Raw genomic sequence first — 27621 nt, 5'->3', positions numbered from 1 at the left:
ATGGATTTAATTGATTTTTATAGGACATTCTATCCAAAAACAACAGAATACACATTCTTCTCAAGTCCTCATGGAACATTCTCCAGGATAGATCATATCTTAGGTCACAAATCCAGCCTTGGTAAATTTTAGATAATTGAAATCGTATCAAGTTCCGTGGCCCCGACAGGCGGGAGGGCTTCCCTGAGGAGGTGGGGAGGGGAGGGTTGGGCTGGCCAGCAGGCAGATGCTGCTGCTGAACTTCTGTGTGGCCCCTGATGGCATACAGAAGAGCACGCAGTCTGGCCTGGCCTTTTTCAGGTTCCCACAGGATCTAGCCAGATGCCTGAAGTGGGTGGAGAATTGTAGGAGAGCAGACTTAAAAGATAAAACACCTGATCAACTAAATAAACATTATCAGTATTGTGACAAACAGTTTAAGACTTCTGTGATCTGTAGAACTAGTCCTTATAGGACAGTTCTTTGAGATAATGCAATACCAACAATATTTGATCTTACCAGCCATTTGAAAAATCCACACGGTAGACACAGAGAATGAATAAAAGAATCGAGTGAAGATCAAATCAGGACACTGAAACAGAGAAAAATTGATGAAACTTCTGAAGAGGAACCAAAACATAAGGAAATAAACAACAGCAGTGCAGACGAAGGGGGTGAAGAGCAGGATGAAGAAGACATTTTACCTTTAACCCTTGAAGAGAAGGAAAACAAAGAATACTTAAAATCTTTATTTGAAATTTTGATTCTTATGGGAAAACAGAACATACCTCTGGATGGACCTGAAGCTTATGAAGTCCCAGAAAGTCTCTTTACTCCTGATAATTTTCAAGCACTGCTGGAGTGCCAGATCAATTCTGGTGAAGAGGATCTGAGAAAGCGCTTTGAATCAACAGCAGTGAGCACATTGTTCTGTTCGAAAACACAGCAGAAACAGATGCTAGAGATCTGTGAGAGCTGCATTTAGGAAGAAACCCTCAGGGAAGTGAGAGACTCTCACTTCTTTTCCATTGTCACTGACGATGTGGTGGACATAGCAGGGAAAGAGCACCTGCCTTTGTTGGTGAGGTTTGTTGATGAAGCTCACTACCTGAGAGAGGAATTTGTGGGCTTCCTGCCTTATGAAGCTGATGCAGAAATTTTGGCTGTGAAATTTCACACTAAAATAACTGAGAAGTGGAGATTAAACATGGAGTACTGTCGTGGCCAGGCTTAGATTGTGTTCAGTGGACTTTCTTCCAAAATAAAAGTTGTTGCTTCTAGACTTTTAGAGAAGTATCCCCAAGCTATCTACACACTCTGCTCTTCCTGTGCCTTAAATATGTTGTTGGAATTATCAGTGTCTGTTATGGGAGTATCTGTCGCATTAGGAACAATTGAGGAAGTTTGTTGTTTTCTCCATCAATCACCACAACTGCTTTTAGAGCTTGACAATGTAATTTCTGTCCTATTTCAGAACAGTGAAGAAAGGGGCAAAGTACTGAAGGAAATTTGCCATTCCTAGTGGACAGGCAGGCATGATGCTTTTGAAATCTTAGTGGACCTCCTACAAGCACTTGTTTTATGTTTAGATGGTATAAATAATGACACAAATGTTAGATGGAATAACTTTATAGCTGGCCGACCATTTGTACTCTGTAGTGTGGTAACAGATTTTGATTTAATCATTACCACTGTTGGTTTTTAAAATGTTATATCTTTTACAAGAGCCTTTGAGAAAAATCTTCAGGGGCAAACTTCTGATGTCTTCTTTGCAGCCAGTAGTTTGACTACAGTGCTGCATTCACTAAATGAAGTGATGGAAAATATCAAAGTTTATCATGAATTTTGGTTTGAAGAAGCCACACATTTGGCAACCAAACTTGATATTCAGATGAAACTCCCAGGGAAATTTCATAGAGCTCCACACAGTAACCTGGAATCTCAGCTAACCTCTGAGAGTTACTATAAAGAAACTCTAAGTGTTCCAACAGTGGAACACATTATTCAGGAACTGAAAGATATAGCCTCAGAACAGCACCTCAGAGCTCTTAAATGCTTATCTCTGATCTCTCTGTCATGGAACAGCTCAAATTCAATACATCAGAGGAGCATCATGCTGACATGTACAACAGTGATTTACCTAATCCTGACGCATGCTCTGCTGAGCTGCATTGTTGCGGAATCAAGTGGAAACACAGAGGGAAAGATATAGAACTTCCATCCACTATTTATGAAGCCCTTCATCTGCCAGACATCAAGATTTTTCCTAATGCTTATGCACTGCTGAAGGTCCTATGTATTCTTCCTCTGGTGAAGGTTGAGAACCAACGCTATGAAAATGGGCAAAAGTGTCTCAAAGCATACCCGAGGAATACTTTGACAGACCAAAGGTCAAGTAACTTAGCTTTGCTTAACATAAAATTTGATATAAAACAACATTTGGATTTAATGGTGGATACATATATCAAACTATATACAAGAAAGTCAGAGCTTCCTACAGGTAATTCAGAAACCATTGAAAATACCTAAGAGACTTTTAAAATAGGCGTTCTCTTATATTTGATATTTGAAAAAAATCTGTAAGAAATTTGAAAATATCTTACAGAAAAGTTGTAAGGTGTACGTAGGCCACTTAATCACTGAATATCTTGACCTGTAGGCTTACCATTGAGACATTAGTCATTGATAATCTGCCTGTTTAAATGCCCCATTTGAAGTCCCATGCTTTGGAGACCTAACTGTTCTTCCAGAAGATAACATTGAAAGTACCATATTATGCTCTGTGATCTCTGCTAATGGCATTTTGGAACTGTATAAGTTAAGTCACTTTAGACATAACATTAATCACTGTGGATCCAACTGTCATATAGTGAGTTATCAGTTCTTTGAAGAAATAAATTTTGAGGAGGTACAGGAGGAAGGAATACATTTTATAAAACATTACAATGAAACTCATGACTGACCTTTGAATAGTAGGAGTTTTAAGTATGCTGTTAAATACCTGTAAGGGACCATTAAGAAAATTATCAGACTGTGAGACAAACGTCTGAGCTTGCCAAACAAGGATTTCGGTGTAGATTTTTTTTTTATCAAATGAAGTTGAAGGAATAAATTATAGTTAAATTTGAATGGAAGAGCCTGCCATTGTTGTTCCACATCTGATTGTTGCTGCTTACATTCCTTTATTGAGCCTAGATCTTCATAAGCTTTTTGACAGGTATATTTTGAACACTTCTGTTTCATGGTCAAGACAGGATCACAAGCCATGGATATTAACAACTGATTTGTCTGTTTTCTTTTGCCTTTTCCATGACTGTATATACTGCCTTATCTTGATTTACAACCAAAACCTAGAAAACCTACAAAAATAAGTGTTTTATGGTTTATCTAGTAATAATACAGAAAATATTGCTGTTATTTTTGGTGAAGAAAATCAATTTTGTATAGTTTACTTCAACTTAAATAAAATGTGAATTTTGTTTAAAAATGAAGAAACAAAAAAACACAAGAAATAGTATCAAGTATCTTTTCCAACCACAACACTATGAGACTAGATATCAATTATGGAAAAAAATCTGTAAAAAATACAAACACATGGAGGCTGAACAATACACTACTAAATAACCAACAGATCACTGAAGAAATCAAAAAGGAAATCAAAAAGTCCCTGGAAACAAATGACAATGAAGACACAACAACCAAAAACATATGGGATGCAGCAAAAGCAGTTCTAAGGGGGAAGTTCATAGCAATACAATCCTGCCTCAATAAACAAGAAACAGCTCAAATAAACAACCTAAACTTACACCTAAAACAATTAGAAAAAGAAGAGCAAAAAATCTCCAAAATTAGCAAAAGGAAAGAAATCATAAAGACCAGATCAGAAATAAATGAAAAAGAAATGAAGGAAACAAAAGCAAAGATCAATAAAAGTAAAAGCTGCTTCTTTGAGAAGACAAACAAAATTGATAAACCATTAACCAGACTTATCAAGAAAAAAAAGGGAGAAGACTCAAATCAATATAATTAGAAATGAAAAAGGAGATGTAACAACTGACGCTGAAGAAATACAAAGGATCATGAAAGATTACTACAAGCAACTCTATACCAATAAAATGGACAACCTGGAAAAGATGGACTAATTCTTAGAAAAGAACAAAGTTCTGAGACTGAACCAGGAAGAAACAGAAAATATAAACAGATCAATCACAAGCACTGAAATTGACACTGTGATTAAAAATATTCCAACAAACAAAATCCCAGGACCAGATGGCTTCACAGGCGAATTCTACCAAACACTTAGAGAACAACTAACACCCATCCTTCTCAAACTCTACCAAAATATAGAAGAGGGAGGAACACTCCCAAACTCATTATACAAGGCCACCATCACCCTGACATCAAAATCAGACAAAGATGTCACAAAGAAAGAAAACTACAGGCCAATATCACTGATGAACATACATGCAAAAATCCTCAGGAAAGTACTAGTAAAAATAATCTAATAGCACATTAAAAGGATCACACACCATGATCGAGTGGGGTTTATCCCAGGAATGCAAGGATTCTTCAATATACGCAAATCAATCAATGTGATAAACCATATTAACAAACTGACAGAGAAAAACAACACCATCATCTCAATGATGCAGAAAAAGCTTTCGACAACATTCAATACCCATTTATGATAAAAAAAAATCCAGAAATTAGGCATAGAGGGAACTTACCTCAACATAATAAAGGTCAAAAATGACAAACACACAGTCAACATGATTCTCAGTGGTGCAAACTGAAAACATTTCCAAAAAGATCAGGAACAAGACAAGGTTGCCCACTCTCACCATTATTATTCAACATAGTTTTGGAAGTTTTAGCCATAGCAATCACAAAAGAAAAAGATATAGAAGGAATCCAGAACAGAAAAGAAGAATTAAAACTGTCACTGTTTGCAGATGACATGATATTATCCATAGAGAATCCTAAAGATGCTATAGAAAACTACTAGAGTTAATCAATGAATTTGGTAAGTAGCAGGATACAAAATTAATGCACAGAAATTTCTTGCATTCCTATACACTAATGATGAAAAATCTGAAAGGCAAATTAAGGAAACACTACTATTTACCATTGAAAAAAAAGAATAAAATGCCTAGGAATAAATATACCTAAAGAGACAAAAGACCTGTAGGCAGTAAATTATAAGACACTGATGAAAGAAATTAAAGATGATACAAGCAGATGGAGAGATATACCATGTTCTTGGATTGGAAGAATCAACATTCTGAAAATGACTATACTACCCAAAGCAATCTACAGATTCAATCACTATCAAACTACCAATGCCATTTTCCACAGAACCAGAACAAAAAATTTCACAATTTGTATGGAAACACAAAAGACCCAGAATAGCTGAAGCAATCTTAAGAAAGAAAAATAGAGCTGGAGGAATCAGATTCACAGACTTCAGACTATACTACAAAGCTACAGTCATCTAGACATTATGGTACTGGCACAAAAACAGAAATATAGATCAATGGAACAGGAGCGAAAGCTCATAGATAAACCCACACACATATGGTCACCTAATTTTTGATAAAGGTGGCAAGAATATACAATGGAGAGAAGACAGCCTCTTCAATTAGTGGTGCTGGGAATACTGGACAGCTACATGTAAAATAATGAAATTAAAACACTCCTTAACACCATACACAAAAAATGAACTTAAAATGGATTAAAGACCTAAATGTAAGACTATAAAACTCCTAGAGGAAAACACAGGCAGAGGACTCTATGACATAAATCACAGGAAGATCCTTTTTGGTCCACCTCTTAGAGAAATGGAAATAAAAATAAACAAATGGAACCTAATAAAACTTAAAAGCTTTTGCACAGCAAAGGACAACATAAACAGGACAAAAAGACAACCCTCAGAATGGGAGAAAATATTTGAAAATGAAGCAACTGACAAAGGATTAATCTCTGAAATGTACAAGCAGCTTATGCAGCTCAATATCAAAAAAAACAAACGACACAATCCAAAAATGGGCAGAGGATCTAAAGAGACATTTCTCCAAAGAAGACATACAGATGGCCAACAAACCCATGAAGGGATGCTCAACATCACTAATCATTAGAGAAATGCAAATCCAAACCACAATGAGGTATCACCTCACACCACTCTGAATGGCCATCATCAAAAAATCTACAAACTATAAATGCTGGAGAGAGTGTGGAAAAATGGAACCCTCTGGCACTGTTTGTGGGAATGTAAATTGGTACAGCCGCTATGGAGAACAGTATGCAGGTTCCTTAAAGAACAAGCAGTAGAACTACCATATGACCCAGCAATCCCACTACTGGACATATACCCTGAGAAAACCATATTTCAAATGAGTCATGTACCACAATGTTCATTACAACTCTATTTACAATAGTCAGGACATGGAAGTAACCTAAGTGTCCATCAGCAGATGAATGGATAAAGAAGATATGGCACATATATACAATGGAATATTACTCAGTCATAAAAAGAAACAAAATTGAATCATTTGTAGAGAGGTGGATGGACCTAGAGTATGTCATACAGAGTGAAGTAAGTCAGAAAGAGAAAACAAATACTGTATGCTAACACATATATATGGAATGTAAAAAGAAAATGTTTCTGAAGAACCTAGGGGCAGAACAGTAATAAAGACGTAGATGTAGAGAATGGACTTGAGGATATGGAGGGGGGAAGTGTAAGCTGGGATGAAGTGAGAGAGTAGCATGGACATATATACACTACCAAATGTAAAATAGATAGCTAGTGGAAAGCAGACACATAGCACAGGGAGATCAGCTCGGTGCTTTCTGACCACCTAGAGGGGTGGGATAGGGAGGGTGGGAGGGAGACACAAAAGAGAGGAGATATGAGGATATATGTATACGTATAGCTGATTCACTTTGTTGTAAAGCAGAAACTAACACACCATTGTAAAGCAATTATACTCCAATAAAGATGTTAAAAAATAATTTAAAAGGATAACCAAAAATAAATAAATAAATAAATAATGGAAATATGGACAATAATTCAATAATAGTAGGAATCTTTATCATCCCATTGACATCATTGGACAGATCATCCAGACAGAAAATCAATAAGGTGACAGAGGTTCTAAATGACACAATAGACCAGTTGAACTTAATGGATATCTATAGGGCACTACATCCAAAAAGAACAGAATGCACATTCTTTTCAAGCATGCATGGGATGTTTTCTAGGATGCACCACAGAGTAGGTCAGAAAACAAGCCTCTAACAAATTTATGAGGATAGAAATTACTTCACGTATCTTTTCTAACCACAGTGATATGAAACCAGAAATCAACCACTCTAAGAAAAATGGGAAAATAGTAAACCAACTGGGTGGCGAAATCTTCTTTCAGCATATCAAGAAACCAGACCATTATGACTCGGAGAATGGGCTGCACGCAATGGAATGTGCACTACACTTGGAAAAAAGTGTGAATCAGTCGCTACTGGAACTGCACAAGCTGGCCACTGACAAAAATGACCACCATTTGTGTGACTTAATTGAGACTCATTACCTGAAGGAGCAGGTGAAATCCATCAAAGAATTAGGTGACCATGTTAACAACTTGCATAAGATGGGGGCCACCAAACGTGGCATGGCAAAGTATTTCTTTGACAAGCACACCCTGGGAAACACTGATAACAAGAGCTAAGCTGTAGGTTGGCTTTCCATAGCCAGAGGGGTGACTTCCTTTGTCACCAATGCAGTGCCTGCATATTTGGGTTACTTTTACCTTTTCTATAAGTTGTACCAAAACATCTACAAGTTCTTTCCTCAGTACTTTCATTTCTTCAAATAAAGTAATTTGGTACTCCCCCCCTGACAAAATATACCTAAAGTCAGCAGAAGGAAGGAAATAATAAAGATCAGAGATGAAATAAAATAGAGTTCAAAATAACCATAAAATAGATCAATTAAACAAGAGCTGGTTTTTTGAAAAAATAAACAAAATCAACATACCTCTACCCAGGCTCATCAAAAAAATGAAAGAAAAGAAATAACAACTGATACCACAGAAATACAAAACTCATAAAACAATACTATGAGCCATTATGTGTCAACAAGTTGGACAACCCAGAAGAAGTTGACAAGTTTGTAGAAACAGAAAGCTTTCCAATACTGAGTCAAGAGGAGACAGACACTTTGAACAGACTGATCACTAAAAGTGAAATAGAATATGTAATCAAAAAAAACAAAAAACAAAAAACTCCCTCCAAACGAAAGTACAGGACTGGATGGCTTCACTGGGGAATTTTAACAAACATACAAAGAACTTATAGCTATCCTTTTCAAACTATTACAAAAAATTGAAGAGGAGGGATCACTCTCAAATTCATTCTATGAAGCCACCATAACCCTGATAACAAAACAAAAGACACTACAAAACAGAAAATTACAGGCCAACATCTATTTTTAATGAATATAGATGCAACAATCCTCAACAAAATATTAGGAAACAGAATCATACATCAAAAACAATACGTAAAAAATACCATACACCATGATCAAGTTGGATTCATTCCAGGGTTGCAAGGATGGTTCAACATAAGCAAATCAATCAAAGTGATATACCACATTAATAAAAGGAAAGACAAAAGCCACATAATCATCTCAATAGATGCAGTAAAACCATTTGACAAAATTTAACATCCATTCTAGATAAAAACTCTCACTGAAATGGGTATAGAGGGACCATATCTAAACATAATAAAAGTCATTTATGACAAAGCCACAACCAACATAATACTCAACAGTGAAAAACTGAAAGCCTTCCCATTAAAGTTAGGAATGAGGCAAGAATGCCCACTCTTACCACTCCTATTCAACATAGTATTGGAAGTCCTAGCCATAGCAATCAGACAAGAAAAAGGAAAAATATATATCTAAATTGAAAGGAAGAAGTAAGACTGTCATTTGTAGATGACATGATACTTTACATAGGAAACCCTAAAGTTTCCATACAGAAACTATTAGAACTAATAAATGAATTCAGTAAGGTTGCAGGATACGAGGTTAATATAAAGAATTTGTTACATTTTTTACACTAACAATGAAATTTCAGAAAAGGAAGGTAAAAAACCAAAAATCTCATTTAAAATCACATGAAAAAGAAATACCTAGGAATAAATTTAACCAAGGAGGTGAAAGACCTGTATGCTGAAAACAGTAAAACATTGACAAAGTATATTGAAGATGATTCAAAGAAATATAAAGACATCACATGCTCTAGGATTGGAAGAATTAATATGGTTAAAATGGCCATGCTACCCAAAGCAACCTACAGATTTAATGCAATCCCTATCAAAATACTCATGACATTCTACATATAACTAGAACAAGTATCTTAAAATTTATATGGAACCACAAAAGACCAAGAATTGCCAAAGCAATCATAAGGAAAAAATAAAGCTGGAGGCATAACCCTTCCAGACTTCAGACTATACTACAGAACTACAGTAATCAAAACAGCATGGTTTTGGCCCCAAACAGACATATAGCTCAATGGAACAGAATAGAGAGTCCAGAAATAAACCCGCTCACCTGTGGTCTATCTATGTCAAAGGAGGCAATAATATACAATGGAAAAAAGACAATCTCTACAACAAGTGGTGTTGAGAAAACTGGACAGTTACATGTAAATCAATGAAATTAGACCACTCCCTCACACCACATATAAAAATAAAATCAAAACAATTTAATGACCTAAATATAAGACATGACACCATAAAACTCTTAGAAGAGAACATAGGCAAAACATTCTTGGGTATAAATTGTAGCAATATTTTCCTAGATCTGTCTCCCAAGGCAAAAGAAATAAAAGCAAAAGTAAGAAGTGGGACCCAATCAAACATACAACTTTTTCAGAACAAAGGAAACCATCAATAAAATGAAAAGACAGGGCATCCCTAGTGGTGCATTGGTTGAGAGTCTGCCTGCCGATGCAAGGGACACAGGTTCATGCCCCAGTCCGGGAAGATCCCACATGCCACAGAGTGGCTGGGCCCATGAGCCATGGCCACTGAGCCTGCATGTCTGAAGCCTGTGCTCCGCAATGGGAGAGGCCACAACAGTGAGAGGCCCATGTACTGCAAAAAAAAAAAAAGAAAAGACAACCTACAAAATAGGAAAAAATATTTGATATTTGCAAATGATGCAACTGACAAGGGCTTAATATCCAAAATATACAAACAACTCATAAAACTCAATATTGAGAAAATGAACAACCCAGTCAGAAGATGGACAGAAGACCTAAATATACATTTTTCCAAAGAAGACATACAGATGGCCAACGGACACATAAAAAGATGTTCAGCATCATTAATTATTAGAGAAATGGAAATCAAAATCACAATGATGTATCACCTCACACTGGCCAGAAAAGCTATCTTCAAAAAGTCTACAAATAATAAATACTGGAGAGAGTGTGGAGGAAAGGATGCCCTCCTACACTCTTGGTGGGAATGTAAATTGGTGTAGCCGCTATGGAAATCAGTATGGAGTTTCCTTTAAAAAACTAAAAATACAGCTACTATATGATCCAGCAATCCCACTCCTGGGTACATATCTGGAAAAAATGAAAACACTAATTCGAATAGATACGTGCACTCCACTGTTCATCACAGCACTAATTTTTTTTTTTTTTTGGCTGCACTGCACAGCATGCAGGATCTTCCCTGACCAGGGATCGAACCCATGCCCCCTGTAGTGAAAATGTGGAGCCTTAACCACTGGACTGTCAGAGAAGTCCATAACAGTACTCTTTATAATAACCAAGACATGGAAAGAACCCAAGTGCCCATCAACAGAGGATTGGCTTAAGAAGATGTGATATATATATATATATATATATATATATATATATATATATATATATAATATATATATATATTATGTATATATATGCACACATACACACACACACACACACACACACACACACACACACTGGAATATTTATCTGCCATAAAAAAGAATGAAATATTGCCATTTGCAGCAACATGGATGGAACTAGATAATATCATACTTAGTGAAGTAAGTCAGATAAAGACAAATATTATATTCTATCACTTATATGTGGAATCTTAAAAATAATACAAATGAATCTATATATGAAACAAAGGCACAGACATAGAAAAAAAACTTGTGGTTACCAAAATGGGGGGTGGAGTGGGATAGATTCAGAGTGTGGGATTAACAGATACAAACTACTATACATAAAATAGGTAAGCAACAAAGATTAACTGTATAGCACAGGGAATTATATTCAATATCTTGTAATAACCTATAATGGAAACATGTGAAATACAAATATGTATTTGTATATATAATATATATCTAAATCACTTTGCTGTATACTTAAAACTAACACAATATTGTAAATCAACTGTACTTCAATTAAAAAAAATAGAGAAAATCTTCAGGATCTAGAACTAGGCAACAAGTCTGTAAACTTGACACCAAAAGAACAATCTGTAAATGGTAAAGTTGATCAATTGTACCTCTTCACAATTAGAAACTTTTGCTCTGTGAAAGACTCTCAGAAGAGAATGAAAAGACAGGCTACAGACTGGGGGAAAGTATCTGTAAATCACATATCTGACAAAGGACTTGAATCTAGACAAATTGGTAATTGCCAAAGGTTACATTTGGAAGAGAGTATAAGTATAAAGAGAAATTTCTTTGGGGTGATAGAACAGTTCTGTATCCTGATTGTAATGGTGGTTACACAAATTTCAACATATGATAATTTTATAGAACTATACACAAAAAATAAATAAAGGAAGAAAGGGAGGAAAGGGTGTCATACTATGGGTTTGACATTGTATATAAGTTACATAAGATGTCATTGGGGGAAGCTGGGTGAAAGGTACATAGCATTTAATCCATACTGGTTTTGAAAGTTCTATATGAGTATGAAATTATTTCAAAAAAATTTTTTTAAAGTTCCAGTCTGTCAAGAGATGTGCATTCTAGTCTGAGTTGTCTAAGGCAAACTCTCTGAATTCCAGTTTCCTCAACAGTAAAATGTAAAGAATTTTATTTGTCATACCTATCCAATAAAAGTGTTAATAACAATTAACAATTGAGAATAAAATTGATATGAAAATACTCTGAACTGTTATGTTTTGTACAAATGTATTTTTATGCCCTAATGACTTCGTTTATGGAAATACCTAATTCCAAGAACTGGATGTCTCTTGACATTTCTACTCCAAATGTGAAATATGTTTTCTCTCACTCAAGTTTTTGTTTAACAAGTATATCATATAGAATAAATTCCACTTGACTAGGGAGGTGGGAAATTCAAGCAAGAACATAATGTTTATTTCTTTGGTACATTTAAACTTTATTTCAAATCACAATCAGCATATATTTCAAAAAGCCATCACTTATTAGGCAGGTATAATTTAACTAAGTTATACATGCAAGGATTTCTGAAATCAGATGTGGGGAATGTTTATGTCAGAATTGTTTTCCCCTTAAGAAAACACAGTTTGCTACTAATTAATTAAATAACTGATGCAAACATTCTAAAAGCTGAGCTACTTTTCTGCACTAGCTCCTCCCTTTTGTGTTGTTTTAGCTTTTATTTTGTGAATTATGGGAAAATGTTTGGTATACTTGGCATACTTGGTATACTTGTTATTGTGTTACTTTAGATTAAAATTTATGGCCCCGGGCTTCCCTGGTGGCACAGTGGTTGAGAGTCCGCTTGCCAATGCAGGGAACACGGGTTCGTGCCCTGGTCCGGGAAGAACCCACATGCCACGGAGAGGCTAGGCCCATGAGCTATGGCCGCTGAGCCTGCGCGTCCGGGGCCTGTGCTCCGCAGCGGGAGAAGCCAAAACAGTGAGAGGCCTGTGTACCGCAAAAAAAAACCCCAAGACCCCCCAAAAAATTATGGCCCCAACTTGATCCATCCCTTGTGTAAACACAGTCATAAAAAAAATACATTCTACAAGAACTGAAACTTAAGCCAAATATCCCTTTAAGTCTTTGTTCAGCCCTTTTCCTACTGGACTGTGCTGATTCCTGAATTCAGACTTGAGGGCTGAAGGCCAAATAAGTCAATCATTTTACCTGGAGGAAAATAGACCCCTTGAGCATCAGTGGCAGAACTTACTTTCTGACTAGCAATTCATTCACAAGAGCAGGTTTCACTTTGTGACCTAATTTCAATGAGTCTATTAAACTTATTACAAATTTGCAAAAAACTCAATGTTTCTAAATATAATTTTGTAATAAATAAAATAGCTACATAATAATGGCTTTCTTTTTAATTAATGAAATTACAAAAGTTTCCACTCCATACCCTCATTAGTTTGTCTGGATTGCTGTAACTGCACTAAATTTAATGTATGTGCCAGCGAAACTCCTCAGGTCTTCTATTGCCCATTTTCAAATGAAACTTCTCTTGCATCTCAAATGTAACATAAAATATCAAAAATAAAACATTAATACATCTATATAACATATTTACAGTTGAGATCATCTCAATAAAATATTTCCATCTTTTATTAGAATATTCAACTCTCATTTACATACAAGTGGTATTACTATCCACTATAATTTTATCATATTCTAACTGACCTCATGGATGAGTTTTTCAGTTATATTTCCAAACTTATTTGCCATCACTCCCTTTTGTGATTACTCATCACATCCCCAACATGCCTCAATCTTCCCCTTGTCTGGAAAGATACTCTCTCCCTTACTCAGATACTTGGATATTACTAATCCTTCAGAACCCTACTTAAAAGTCTTTCTCTGCTCCCTTTCATCCTCACCCAAATTAGAAATAAATCTTCTGCACTCTGTACTTCTCTAAGCATTATAGATACATGTATATTGTCTTTGTTTTTTGACTATGATTCTCTCAAGGAAGGGAATATCTTCTTCATCTATGTGTCTCTTATTGTACCTAGCAGAGTGCCTAATACAAAATAGGAGCAGAACAATTGCTTGAAAATGAAAAAAAATAGTCACTCTTTTAACCAAGTTCATTATTTTTATGATGGCAGAAGCTAGAATATAAAGGCCTTTCTCTACCAATAGTGATATATGAACTGGCAAAGAAATGCCAGTACAGGGTGAAATATAAAGGTGTGATATAATTATTTTAAAAAATATTCCTAGAACATAAAATTCTTATAATAGAATGGAAATTCAAAATCATATTCCAAAGGCACATAGAAATTATTTGGGGATTACTTAAGCCATTCCTTTGGGATTACTTAAGCATAAATAACCAAGAAATGGCCACAAAACCTATAACCACACCATTGAATATAATGCAGAAAAGACAGCAATACTCCCATTGAACCAATCAAACCTGACCAATAGTTTTAATATCTCTGTAAACAAATAACCCTTCCATATCCAAATTGAACACACAGCAAAACTAAATCAACATAGAATGATTGATAATGCAATTGCAGTTTTTATGCTGTTCATAGAAAATTTCACCAATAAGCAAATTTATATTTAAAGTAATGAAGCTAAAAGATTCCGGTAAATACCGTATGAATTTTACTTTGAAATTTATTTTTAATTACAAAGTATTTTTCCATAAAAAACAAGATAATTCAGTTAATAATGACATATATTAAAGAAATAACATTATACTAAATGAAATAAGTCAGACAGAGAAAGACAAATACTGTATGATATCATTTATATGTGGTATCTGAAAAAGAAAACAAACTAATGAATAAAACAAAAAAGAAGCAGACTCACTGATATATAAAACAAACTATTGATTACCAGTGGGGAGAGGGAGGGGAAGAGCAATATAAGGGTGTTGGGGATTATATGAAATCATGTGTGTGAAATTTTTGAAAATTGTAAAGCACCCAATATCACCAACAGGTCTTTGGGATGGGATCATTAAATTATTTTAGTTGAATTCTTAATGCATTTAAAACATCTGTATTTAAGTATAAATACAAAAATTTTTTAAGTCAAATAAAAAGCACTATTTTGAATCAGTTCTTAATTATCCCAAACAGAGCATGAATAATCTCCAACGGTGACCATCTAAAAGTGACTTGTACTTGGCCTTTAAAAGGTATATTATTCTTATCTTTAAATATATATGCCTCCAATATCCTAGGACTTTACTTTAGGTTGAACAATGAATCAAAACTAAAAAGGGCTATATGTTAAACTTCCACATCTTGACCTCTGGTTCAACTATTTACAGCCACTCCATTCCACCCTGCCAATGAATTACCACACCTTTCAAACTAATGGAAAGCAACAACCAAAAGCAGAGGTGACCTCTCTCCCTAAACATTCTGGTTTACATATTTCCTTGCAAGTTCATACTTCCCTTTGAGCAAAAAGTTAATAAAACTTCAAGGACCTTTTCTTCATGTCTTCGCTGGGCTATGCTAATTCAAGACCATACTCTTGTAAAGTCAATACTTAAGCAAAATAGGTGATAATGTCAATAAAAATTTGAGTGCAAGATTTTCCAAGAGCAATATGGAAAATATAGATATGTTTAATTATATTTAATGCAGTAGTTAAGACACTAGTTTGAGGTCACCATGTTTTGCTAAATAAGGAGTTGGGCTAATCAGGGGTTATCAACTCTGGTTACACATGAGAATCACCTTGGTAGCTTTTAAAAGTATATATTCAGAGCCCCTTCCCCAATTTCAGATTTTATTGGTCTGTAAATGTGCAGCCAGCTATGGTAGAGAATCACTAGGGAGATGATCCGTGAGGAGATATCATCATTCTCTAGATTTGTGTGACTATGTTCTTTCTTACTAATACTGATTATTCACTATAGATATACTAACATTAAAGCAATTCAACTGAATAATTCAGTCAAATGGAACCTGCTATAAAACCAAAAAGAAGATTCTTTTTAAACAACTTATCCATATTGGTTTGCTGCCCCTCCCCACCACATTTCCTTTAATAACATTGACAGCTCTTATTTGCATTATAATATGATACCAAAAATTACCATATTCTAAACATAATGGAATTAACACAGGATTTGAAAACAAAAGATTTGAGTTTGACTCATTTCCAGACTATGTAATCTTGGGCAAGTCTTTTAAGCCCTCTGCACTTCAGTTATGTAACATGAGATGATATCCCTATTTATCTCGCTGGGCTATGAAGATTATATTAGATTAGTTATGAGACAGACAGTTAGTTAGAGACAGCCATGAACTGTTTTCTGAGATACTAGCTGAATGCTCCATCAGGGGCTCCTATGACACTAACCAGCTTTGTTGGGAGACCAAAGACTGACTCAGTTGTTGCTGACAGTTGATAGTTTGGTACAATCAGTCTCCTAAAAAACTGACCCAAATTAAACTAAAAAATGAATATTTAATCAATTTTTTAAAATTTATGTTAAAAATCATCTTTCCAAAAAAGACAGGCAATCATGCTGGCAAATCAATACAGTCTCTCAATTTATAACTACAACTATTACTGCTACTAATAATATATTTACTACTTACTAAGTTCCAGGCACAGTGCTAGATGCTTTGTGATTATTACTTTATTTTATACAAGACTATGAAGTATTATTATGACTATTTTAAAAATTAAAACAAAAACACCTGAGGTTCAGAGAGTTTAAACAGTTTTTCCAAGGTTACACAATTAGTAAATAATAGAACTGATATTCAGATTCTGGTCTTTTATGCTGCAAATGTCATGCTTATAACTATTACTTTCCAGAAGTTTGCCTGCTAAATACCTGTAAAATAAAATAGTTTAAAAATGAAAAAATTGTATTATAGACACAGTTTTAGTAGAAAGAAGAGTTGCATATGATTTTTAGAATCAAATATAGAATATTTTTATACTTCCTAATGCTGAATAAGTAAACATTTTTCTTGAACATTTCTTATTTGTCCAGGTGGAAATTATCCAGCTCAAGTACAACCCCATCATAGTTTGACTCATCAATCTCTAGCTCTGCCTTCTCTTCCTACCATAACAAGATGGCATGTTAGGAAATGTCAATGAATTTTATTTTCAAGATATAAATATAAACATAATTTTCAACACCTGTATCCTCTTTACCCTTACTTCCATCCCCACCAATAAAAATTATTAAATGTGATATACATGTGGAAAGGCATAAATTAAAAGGTCTGAACCAGTATTTATCTTGATCCTCACAATATGCTGCTTGTTCTTAGAGGTGTATCTCAGTAGTCAGGAATAGTGTGGTTTCCAGAAGTGGATGAAGATGATTAACAGGGCCTAGGTTTAGAACTAGAGATGATCTTTGGGGTGTGTCAGGCCCCATCAGTCTCTACCTTTTCCAGCTACTTCTCTCTATAAGTATAAAAACTTCAAATTGCAGGTTCAACACCGTTCAATACATTAGTAACACATTATCACTGACAGGTAGAATCTAGACTTAGTTCTCTTATTCTCAGCCCTAAAACTGGTATTCTTAGTCCAAATTCTGGGCCCACATGAGTCCTCCAACATGTTGCTCTCCCTTCAGAGAACCCTCTTCCCCCAAGCTTGTATTACAATTTTCCAGTCCTTTTGCCTTATCTTCCTGAATATATCCTTTACAGTTCTTTATTTACAAGCAACAGGAAGTAAATCTGGCTAACTTAGGCACAATGAAATTAATTGGAAACATATTGTTTCTTCATAGAAATCACCCGAAGGCTGGAGAACCAGGTTTAGAAATCAGCAAGAACAAAGGCAGCTAAAGGCTAAGAAGATGTAACCATAGGAATAGGAATTCTCTTGTAGCAAAAGAGTATGCACTGGACCCTCTGCTGGAATAGAATAGATTCAAACAAGGGAATTTTTGCAATTCCCTTCAAGCTTGAAATTCCAGGAAAGTAGTGTTAAGTTGGCATAATTATGATCACTATTTCATTCTTTGGTTAGGGGAGGAAGTGGGACCTGATTACAGAAGATGCAATGGAGAAGAGGTAATTCCTCATAATGAAATTAAAATACTAATTAAGAAAAGGAAATTAATGCTGGGCAACCAAAACCATCAAATGTCCATGATGCTGAATATTTTCCAGATTCCCACTTATCACTTGACAACACAAGTATTGTCTCTGCCCTGCTACTAAGCATCACCCATCAAATCACACTCAAATTGAGCTCATTTGTTATGCACCCTTGGAAAGTGTGATTTCAACTTCAAGCCACACATATAGGGCCTACTTCTAGGATCAGAGCCTGGTCCTGCCCATCTTTAGTTTGCATGCAGAAACCATCCATTGAGATCTCACCTCACAGGTGGAAATCGTCAGATATGACAGGCAGGGAATACAGCTCTTTAGACTCTGAAGTTCAATTCAGAAGTCAGAGAAACAAAAATATCATATGTTATCACTTATATGTAGAATCTAAAAGAAAAAAAGGGTAAAAATGAACTTATTTACAAAATAGAAGTAGACTCACAGATGTATAAAAAGAACCTTATGCTTACCAGTTGGTAAGGGGGTGAGGGAAAAATTGGGAGATTGGGATTGACATATACACACTACTATATATGAAATAAGTTACTAATAAGGACCTATTGTATAGCACAGGGAACTCTACTCAACACTCTGTAAAGGCCTGTATGGGAAAAGAATCTAAGAAAGAGTGGATATATATATATATATAACTGATTCACTTTGCTGTATTCCTGAAAGTAACACAACATTGTAAATCAACTGTACTCCAATAAAAATTCAAAAATAAAAAAATGAAACAAGCCATTTAGGTCTCAGCAAACCTCACAGGTGGAAATCATCAGGTATGACAGGCAGCTAAAACAGATCCAGTCCTTTAGACTCTGAAGTTCAATTCAGAAGTAGCTTCCAAATAATATGGCAATAGATAATAGTGAACATTTCATTGGCGAGCCATAATTGTAAGTTATAATGTTTTTCAAAGTATGGTCTGCTGACCACTGGCATAAGAATCACCAAAAGAGCTTGTTAAATATTAAAAGACCTGTGCTTTTCCCCAAATATAATGAATCAAAATTTCAGATCATAGAATACAGTAATCTGAAATTCTAATATATACCACAAATTATTTCTATGCACACTGAAGTTTAAGAATGGTGAACTTGAGGTTATTTGCTTATAAGACAATAGTAATTCCCAACAGTCCAGCTGAGCAGAAAAAAGGGATTCATGAGGCTAATACAGAAGTCAGAGTAGACCATCAGCAAGTTAACATGGACTTGGCTACTGTCCTGGTGTTCAGAAAGGAGAACTCCAGGGAAGAAGGGGGAATGGACAGAAACAAAACAAAAATCCAGTCCTAGAAGACTGAAGTAGAAGGCAAGGTACCAAGATAGAGACTCAGGCTCAGAAAATAATTAATGAAAATGGGTTATCAGAACGGCAAGATGGGGACAAAATGAACAAATCACAAGAGCATTTATCCAAAGGATCATAATTGCGGGTCCAAACAAGTAGCATGAGTAACTTGATATTGAGTCACAGAGTGATAGGATGGCAATTTTTAAAGCCTTATATTCTAAAATCAATGTTTCCAGGCTAAGCCTGCATGTGAGAACAGTGGTCCGAGCTTTGGCACTAGGAGGACTAAGGATGATTGAGATCAAGCAGGAATCAGAAAATGATAAATGGTAAATTTCTTTCCTGAAGCAATTATTTATGATGGCTTTGCTAGAAAGTCAATCTTTTACCTTCACAATGCGGGATAATGAATCGGTTTGCTCACCTATTCATTACAGGCATAAAGAAATAGAAAAAAAAAAAAGACGAATGAAAGTAAAATGAAGCACACAGAACAAAGAGAAAAGAAAACAGTGAAAAGAAAAGGAACAAGATAAAGTATGAGAAATTTGGAAAGAAAAGGAAATGACTTTGCAAGCTTCCTATAAGAGGCAGTAAAACAAGACCAGTGGAACTTTAAGAGGGGGAAAAGTATTTCAGCTGCAAAAAATTAACATAGCTTTATGAGACCAATCAACATAGAAGAATGGAATAAAATTTCATGGCAGGAAAGAGATTTAGATAATAGTGAATGACTGTTGGAACACCCTGTGCTGGTGGTCAGAACAGAACATATTTTCACATGATTTACTTATATATACAGTGAAACAAGTTATATGTGATTTATTATGAATGCTTCATTTCATGCTTAGTAAATTCTAGTTATAATCACATTCATACAGTCTATGTATTGCTATTCTTCAGTATTACTCTTCCACATTACTTACTTACTTGCTTACTTACTTAAGGTCCTAGTTTTAAAATCTTGAAAATTTATTGATTGTATCTTACAATACTATCAAATGTCTTGTTTTGAATACCACCCCCTTAAAACCAAGATCATTCAACAAAGAAAGAATAGTCTTTTCAACCAATGGTTCTGGGACAACTGGATATCCACATGCAAAAGAATGAACTTGGACTCCTGCCTTACAACATATACAAAAATAACTCAAAATGGATTAAAGATATAAATTTGAAAGCTGATGCTATAAGACTCAGGAAAAACATAAGTGTAAGTTTTCTGACTTTGGATTAGGGAATGAATTTTTAGATATGACACCAAAAGCATGAGAAACAAAATAAAAAATAGATAAACTGGACTTCATCAAATTAAAATCATTTTTCCCTCAAAGGATACTATCAAGAAAGTGAAAAGACAAACAACAGAATGGGAGAAAATATTTGCAAATCATGCATCTGTCAAGAGTCTAATATCCAGAATATATAAAGAGACCTTACGTTAACAGTTAAAAACAAAAAATCCAAGTTAAAATGGTCAAAGTACTTGACATTTATACAAATACGATATACAAATGGCCAATAAACATGTGAAAAGATAATCAATATTATTAGTCATTAAGGAAAAATAAATTAAAATCATAGTGAGATACCACATTATACCCACTAGAATAAATATAATTAAAAAAAAATAAGAAGTGTTGATGAAGATGTGAAAAAATTGGAACCTTCATATATTGCTGGTGGGAATGTAAATTGGGGCAGCGGCTGTGGAAAATACTTTAGTGGCTACTCAAAAATTAAACACGGGGGGGACCTTAAAGATGGCGGAAGATTAAGACGCAGAGATCACCTTCCTCTCCACAGATACAACAGATATACATCTACACATGGAACAACTCCTACAGAACACCTACTAAAGGCTGGCAGAAGACCTCAGACCTCCCAAAAGGCAACAAACTCCCCACGTACCTGGGTAGGGCAAAAGAAAAAACAGAGACAAAAGAATAGGGATGGCACCTGCACCAGTGGGAGGGAGTTGGAAGGAGGAAAAGTTTCCACACACTAGGAAGCCCCTTTGCGGGCAGAGACTGCGGGAGGCGGAGGGGGGAGCTTCGGAGCCGCGAAGGAGTGCACAGAAACAGGGGTGTGGAGGGCAAAGCAGGGAGATTCCCTCACAGAGGATACGTGCGAACTGGCACTCACCAGCCCGAGAGGCTTGTCTGCTCACCAGCCGGGGCGGGCGGGGCTGCGAGCTGAGGCTCAGGTTTCGGTTGCAGTGCAGGGAAAGGACTGGGGTTGGCGGCTTGAACATACCCTGAAGGGGTTAGTGCACGACGGCTGGCCGGGAGGGAGTCTGGGGAAAAGTCTGCACCTGCTGAAGAGGCAAGAGACTTTTTCTTCCCTCTTTGTTTCCTGGTGCTCGAGGAGAGGGGTTTAAGAGCACTGCTTAAAGGAACTCCAGAGACAGGCGCGAGCCGCGGCTAAAAGCACAGACCCCAGGGACAGGCGAGAGACTCTAAGGCTGCTGCTGCCGCCAGCAAGGGGCCTGTGTACGAGCACAAGTCACTATCCACACCCCTCTTCCAGGGAGCCTGTGCAGCCCGCCACTGCCAGGTTCCCGGGATCCAGGGACAACTTCCCCGGGAGAACGCATGGCGGGCCTCAGGCTGGTGCAACGTCACGTCGGACTCTGCCGCCACAGGCCCGCCCCGCACACAGTGCCCCTCCCTCCCCCCGGCCTGAGTGCGCCAGAGCCCCCGAATCAGCGACTCCTTTAACCCCGTCCTGTCTGAGCAAAAAACAGACGCCCTCCAGCGACCTACACGCAGAGGCAGGGCCAAATCCAAAGCTGAGCCCCCGTGAGCTGTGCGAACAAAGAATAGAAAGGGAAATCTCTCCCAGCAGCCTCAGAAACAGCAGATTAAAGCTGCACAATCAACTTGATGTACTCTGCATCTGTGGAATACACGAATAGACAACGAATCATCCCAAATTGAGGAGGTGGGCTTCCAGAGCAAAATCTATGATTTTTTCCCCTTTTCCTCTTTCTGTGAATGTGTATGTGTATGCTTCTGTGTGAGATCTTGTCTGTATAGATTTGTTTCAACCATTTGTCCTAGGGTTCTATCCGTCCATGGATTTTTAAAAATTTTTTTCCTTAATAAATAATTTTAATTGTAATAACTTTGTTATACTTTTCTTTCTTTCTTTCTTTCTTTCTTTCTTTCTTTCTTTCTTTCTTTCTTTCTTTCTTTCTTTCCTTCCTTCCCTCCTTTAGACAACGAATCATCCCAAAGTGAGGAGGTGGACTTTGAGAGCAAGATTTATGATTTTTTCCCCTTTACATCTTTTTGTGAGAGTGTATGTGTATGCTTCTGTGTAAGATTTTGTCTGTATAGCTTTGTCCTAAGGTTCTATCCATCCCTTTTTTCCTAAATAATTATTTTTTAATTCCATAACATTATTATACTTTATTTTATTTTACTGTATCGTCTTTCTTTCTGTCCTTTTTCCTTCCTTCCCTCCTTCTTTCCTTCCTCCCTCCCTGCCTCCTTTCTTTTCTTCTTGCCTTCTTTCCTTCTTTGCTTATTTCTTTCTTTCTTCATTTCTTCCTTCCTTCCTTCCTTCCTTCCTTCCTTCCTTCCTTCCTTCCTTCCCTCCTTTCTTTCTTCCTTTCTTCATACTTTTACTAATTCTCTCTAATTTTTCTCCCTTTTATTCTGAGCCATGCGGATGAAAGGCTCTTGTTGCTCCACCCAGGAGTCAGGGCTCTGCCTCTGAGGTAGGAGAGCCAACTTCAGGACACTGGTCAACAAGAGACCTCCCAGCTCCATGTAATATCAAATGGTGAAAATCTCCCAGAGACCTCCATCTTAACACTAGCACTCAGCTTCACTCAACGACCAGCAAGCTAGAGTGCTGGACAACCTATACCAAACAACTAGCAAAACAGGAACACAACCACACCCATTAGCAGACAGGCTGCCTAAAATCATAATACGTCCACAGACACCCCAAAACACACCACCAGACGTGAACCTGCCCACTAGAGAGACAAGATCCAGCCTCATCCACCACAACACAGGCACTAGTCCCCTCCACCAGGAAGCCTACACAACCCACTGAAACAACCTTAGCCACTAGAGACAGACATCAAAAACAGCAGGAACTATGAACGTGCAGCCTGCAAAAAGGAGACCCCAAACACAGTAAGATAAGCAAAATGAGAAGACAGAAAAACACACAGCAGATAAAGGAGCAAGATAAAAATGAACCAGACCTAACAAATGAAGAGGAAATAGGCAGTCTACCTGAAAAAGAATTCAGAAAAATTATAGTAAAGATGATCAAAAATCTTGGAAATAGAATGGACAAAAGGCAAGAAAAAGTTAACAAGGACCTAGAAGAAATAAAGATGAAACAAGAAACGATGAACAACACAATAAATGAAACTAAAAGTACTCTAGATGAGATCAATAGCAGAATAACTGAGGCAGAAGAACGGATAAGTGACCCGGAAGATAAAATATTGGAAATAACTACTGCAGAGCTGAATAAAGAAAAAAGAATGAAACGAACTGAGGACAGTCTCAGAGACCTCTGGGACAACATTAAATGCACCAACATTCGAATTCTAGGGGTTCCAGAAGAAGAAGAGAAAAAGAAAGGGACTGAGAAAATATTTGAAGAGATATAGTTGAAATCTTCCCTAATATTGGAAAAGAAATAGTTAATCAAGTCCAGGAAGCACAGAGAGTCCCATACAGGATAAATACAAGGAGAAATACACCAAGACACATATTAATCAAACTGTCAAAAATTAAATACAAAGAACGCATATTAAAAGCAGCAAGGGAAAAACAACAAATAACACACAAGGGAATCCCCATAAGGTTAACAGCTGATCTCTCAGCAGAAACCCTACAAGCCAAAAGGGAGTGGCAGGGCATACTGAAAGTGATGAAGGAGAAAAACCTGCAACCAAGACTACTCTACCTAGCAAGGATCTCATTCAGATTTGATGGAGAAATTAAAATCTTTACAGATAAGCAAAAGCTGAGAGAGTTCAGCACCACCAAACCAGCTTTAAAACAAATGCTAAAGGAACTTCTCTAGACAAGAAACACAAGAGAAGGAAAAGACCTATAATAACGAACCCAAAACAATTTAGAAAATGGGAATAGGAACATAGATATCGATAATTACCTTAAATGTAAATGGACTAAATGCTCCCACCAAAAGACACAGATGGGCTAAATGGATACAAAAAAAGACCCTTATATATGCTGTCTACAAGAGACCCACTTCAGACCTAGAGACACATACAGACTGAAAGTAAGGGGATGGAAAAAGATATTCCATGCAAATGGAAACCAAAAGAAAGCTGGAGTAGCAATTCTCATATCAGAGAAAATAGACTTTAAAATAAGGACTATTAGAAGAGACAAAGAAGGACACTACATAATGATCAAGGGATCGATCCAAGAAGAAGATATAACAATTGTAAATATTTATGCACCCAACCTAGGAGCACCTCAATACATAAGGCAAATGCTAACGGCCATAAAAGGGGAAATCAACAGTAGCACATTCATAGTAGGGGACTTTAACACCCCACTTTCACCCATGGAGAGATCATCCAAAATGAAAATACATAAGGAAACACAAGCTTTACATGATACATTAAACAAGATGGACTTAATATTTATAGGACACTCCATCCAAAAACAACAGAATACACATTTTTCTCAAGTGCTCATGGAACATTCTCCAGGATAGATCATATCTTGGGTCACAAATGAAGCCTTGGTAAATTTAAGAAAATTGAAATTGTATCAAGTATCCTTTCTGACCACAATGCATTGATACAAGATATCAATTACAGGAAAAGATCTGTAAAAAATACAAACTCATGGAGGCTAAACAATACACTACTTAATAATGAAGTGATCACTGGAGAAATCAAAGAGGAAATAAAAAAATACCTAGAAACAAATGACAATGGAGACACAACGACCCAAAACCTATGGGATGCAGCAAAAGCAGTTCTAAGGGGGATGTTTATAGCAATACAAGCCCACTTAAGAAACAGGAAACATTTCGAAAAAACAACCTAACCTTGCACCTCAAGCAATTAGAGAAAGAAGAAAAAAAAAAACCCAAAGCTAGCAGAAGGAAAGAAATCATAAAAATCATATCAGAAATAAATGAAAAAGAAATGAAGGAAACGATAGCAAAGATCAATAAAACTAAAAGCTGATTCTTTGAGAAGATAAACAAAATAGATAAACCACTAGCCAGACTCATCAAGAAAAAAAGAGAGAAGACTCAAATCAATAGAATTAGAAATGAAAAAGGAGAAGTAACAACTGACACTGAAGAAATAAAAAAAGATCATGAGAGATTACTACAAGCAACTCTATGCCAATAACATGGACAAGCTTGAAGAGATGGACAAATTCTTAGAAATGCACAACCTGCACTCCCAAATTCCTTCTACGAGGCCACCATCACCTTGATACCAAAACCAGACAAGGATGTCACAAAGAAAGAAAACTACAGGCCAATATCACTGATGAACATAGATGCAAAAATCCTCAACAAAATACTAGCAAACAGAATCCAACAGCACATTAAAAGGATCATACACCATGATCAAGTGGGGTTTATTCCAGGAATGCAAGGATTCTTCAATATACGCAAATCTATCAATGTGATAAACCATATTAACAAATTGAAGGAGAAAAACCATATGATCATCTCAGTAGATGCAGAAAAAGCTTTTGACAAAATTCAACACCCATTTATGATAAAAACCCTGCGGAAAGTAGGCATAGAGGGAACTTTCCTCAACATAATGAAGGCCATATATGACAAGCCAACAGCCAACATCATCCTCAATGGTGAAAAACTGAAAGCATTTCCACTAAGATCAGGAAAAAGACAAGGTTGTCCACTCTCACCCCTATCATCCAACATAGTTTTGGAATTTTTAGCCACAGCACTCAGAGAAAAAAAAGAAATAAAAGGAATCCAAATCAGAAAAGAAGAAGTAAAGCTTTCACTGTTTGCAGATGACATGATACTATACATAGAGAATCCTAAAGACGCTACCAGAAAACTACTAGATCTAATCAATGAATTTGGTAAAGTAGCAGGATACAAAATTAATGCACAGAAATCTCTGGCATTCCTATATACTAATGATGAAAAATCTGAAAGTGAAATCAAGAAAACACTTCCATTTACCATTGCAGCAAAAAGAAAGTATCTAGGAATAGACCTACCTAAGGAGACAAAAGACCTGTATGCAGAAAATTATAAGACACTGATGAAAGAAATTAAACATGATACAAATAGATGGAGAGATATACCATGTTCTTGGATGGGAAGAATCAACATTGTGAAAATGACTCTACTACCCAATCTGAATCTATAGATTCAATGCAATTCCTATCAAACTACCACTGGCATTTTTCACAGAACTAGAACAAAAAATTTAGCAATTTGTATGGAAACACAAAAGACCCAGAATAGCCAAAGCAATCTTGAGAACGAAAAAAGGAGCTGGAGATATCAGGCTCGCTGACTTCAGACTATACTACAAAGCTACAGGAATCAAGACAGTATGGTACTGGCACAAAAACAGAAATATAGATCAATGGAACAGGATAGAAAGCCCAGAGATAAACCCACGCACATATGGTCACCTTATCTTTGATAAAGGAGGCAGGAATGTACAGTGGAGAAAGGACAGCCTCTTCAATAAGTGGTGCTGGGAAAACTGGAGAGGTACATGTAAAAGTATGAGATTAGATCACTCCCTAACACCATACACAAAAATAAGTTCAAAATGGATTAAAGACCTAAATGTAAGGCCAGAAACTATCAAACTCTTAGAAGAAAACATAGGCAGAACACTCTATGACATAAATCACAGCAAGGTCCTTTCTGACCCACCTCCTAGAGTAATGGAAATAAAAACAACAATAAACAAATGGGACCTAATGAAACTTCAGAGCTTTTGCACAGCAAAGGAAACCATAAACAAGACCAAAAGACAACCCTCAGAATGGGAGAAAATATTTGCAAATGAAGCAACTGACAAAGGATTAATCTCCAAAATTTACAAGCAGCGCATGCAGCTCAATAACAAAAAAACAAACAACCTAATCCAAAAATGGGCAGAAGACCTAAATAGACATTTCTTCAAAGAAGATATACAGACTGCCAACAAACACATGAAAGAATGCTCAACATCATCAATCATTAGAGAAATGCAAATCAAAACTGCAATGAGATGTCATCTCACACCAGTCAGAATGGCCATCATCAAAAAATCTAGAAACA

The 27621-nt window shown here is 36.2% G+C and overlaps 2 pseudogenes; both read left to right on the top strand.

Moving 5' to 3' along the window:
* The first annotated feature begins 748 nt into the window (after positions 1–748).
* On the top strand, positions 749–2508 carry LOC136142973 (52 kDa repressor of the inhibitor of the protein kinase-like; annotated as a pseudogene).
* A 4820-nt stretch (positions 2509–7328) lies between these two features.
* LOC136142161 (ferritin heavy chain pseudogene) lies at positions 7329–7703 on the top strand (annotated as a pseudogene).
* The last annotated feature ends 19918 nt before the right edge of the window (positions 7704–27621 follow it).

This window comes from Phocoena phocoena, chromosome X, assembly GCF_963924675.1.
Source record: "Phocoena phocoena chromosome X, mPhoPho1.1, whole genome shotgun sequence".
Taxonomy (NCBI): Eukaryota; Metazoa; Chordata; class Mammalia; order Artiodactyla; family Phocoenidae; genus Phocoena; species Phocoena phocoena.
Note: the sequence above shows the minus strand (reverse complement) of the source record. Positions and strands in the feature narration are given on the sequence as shown.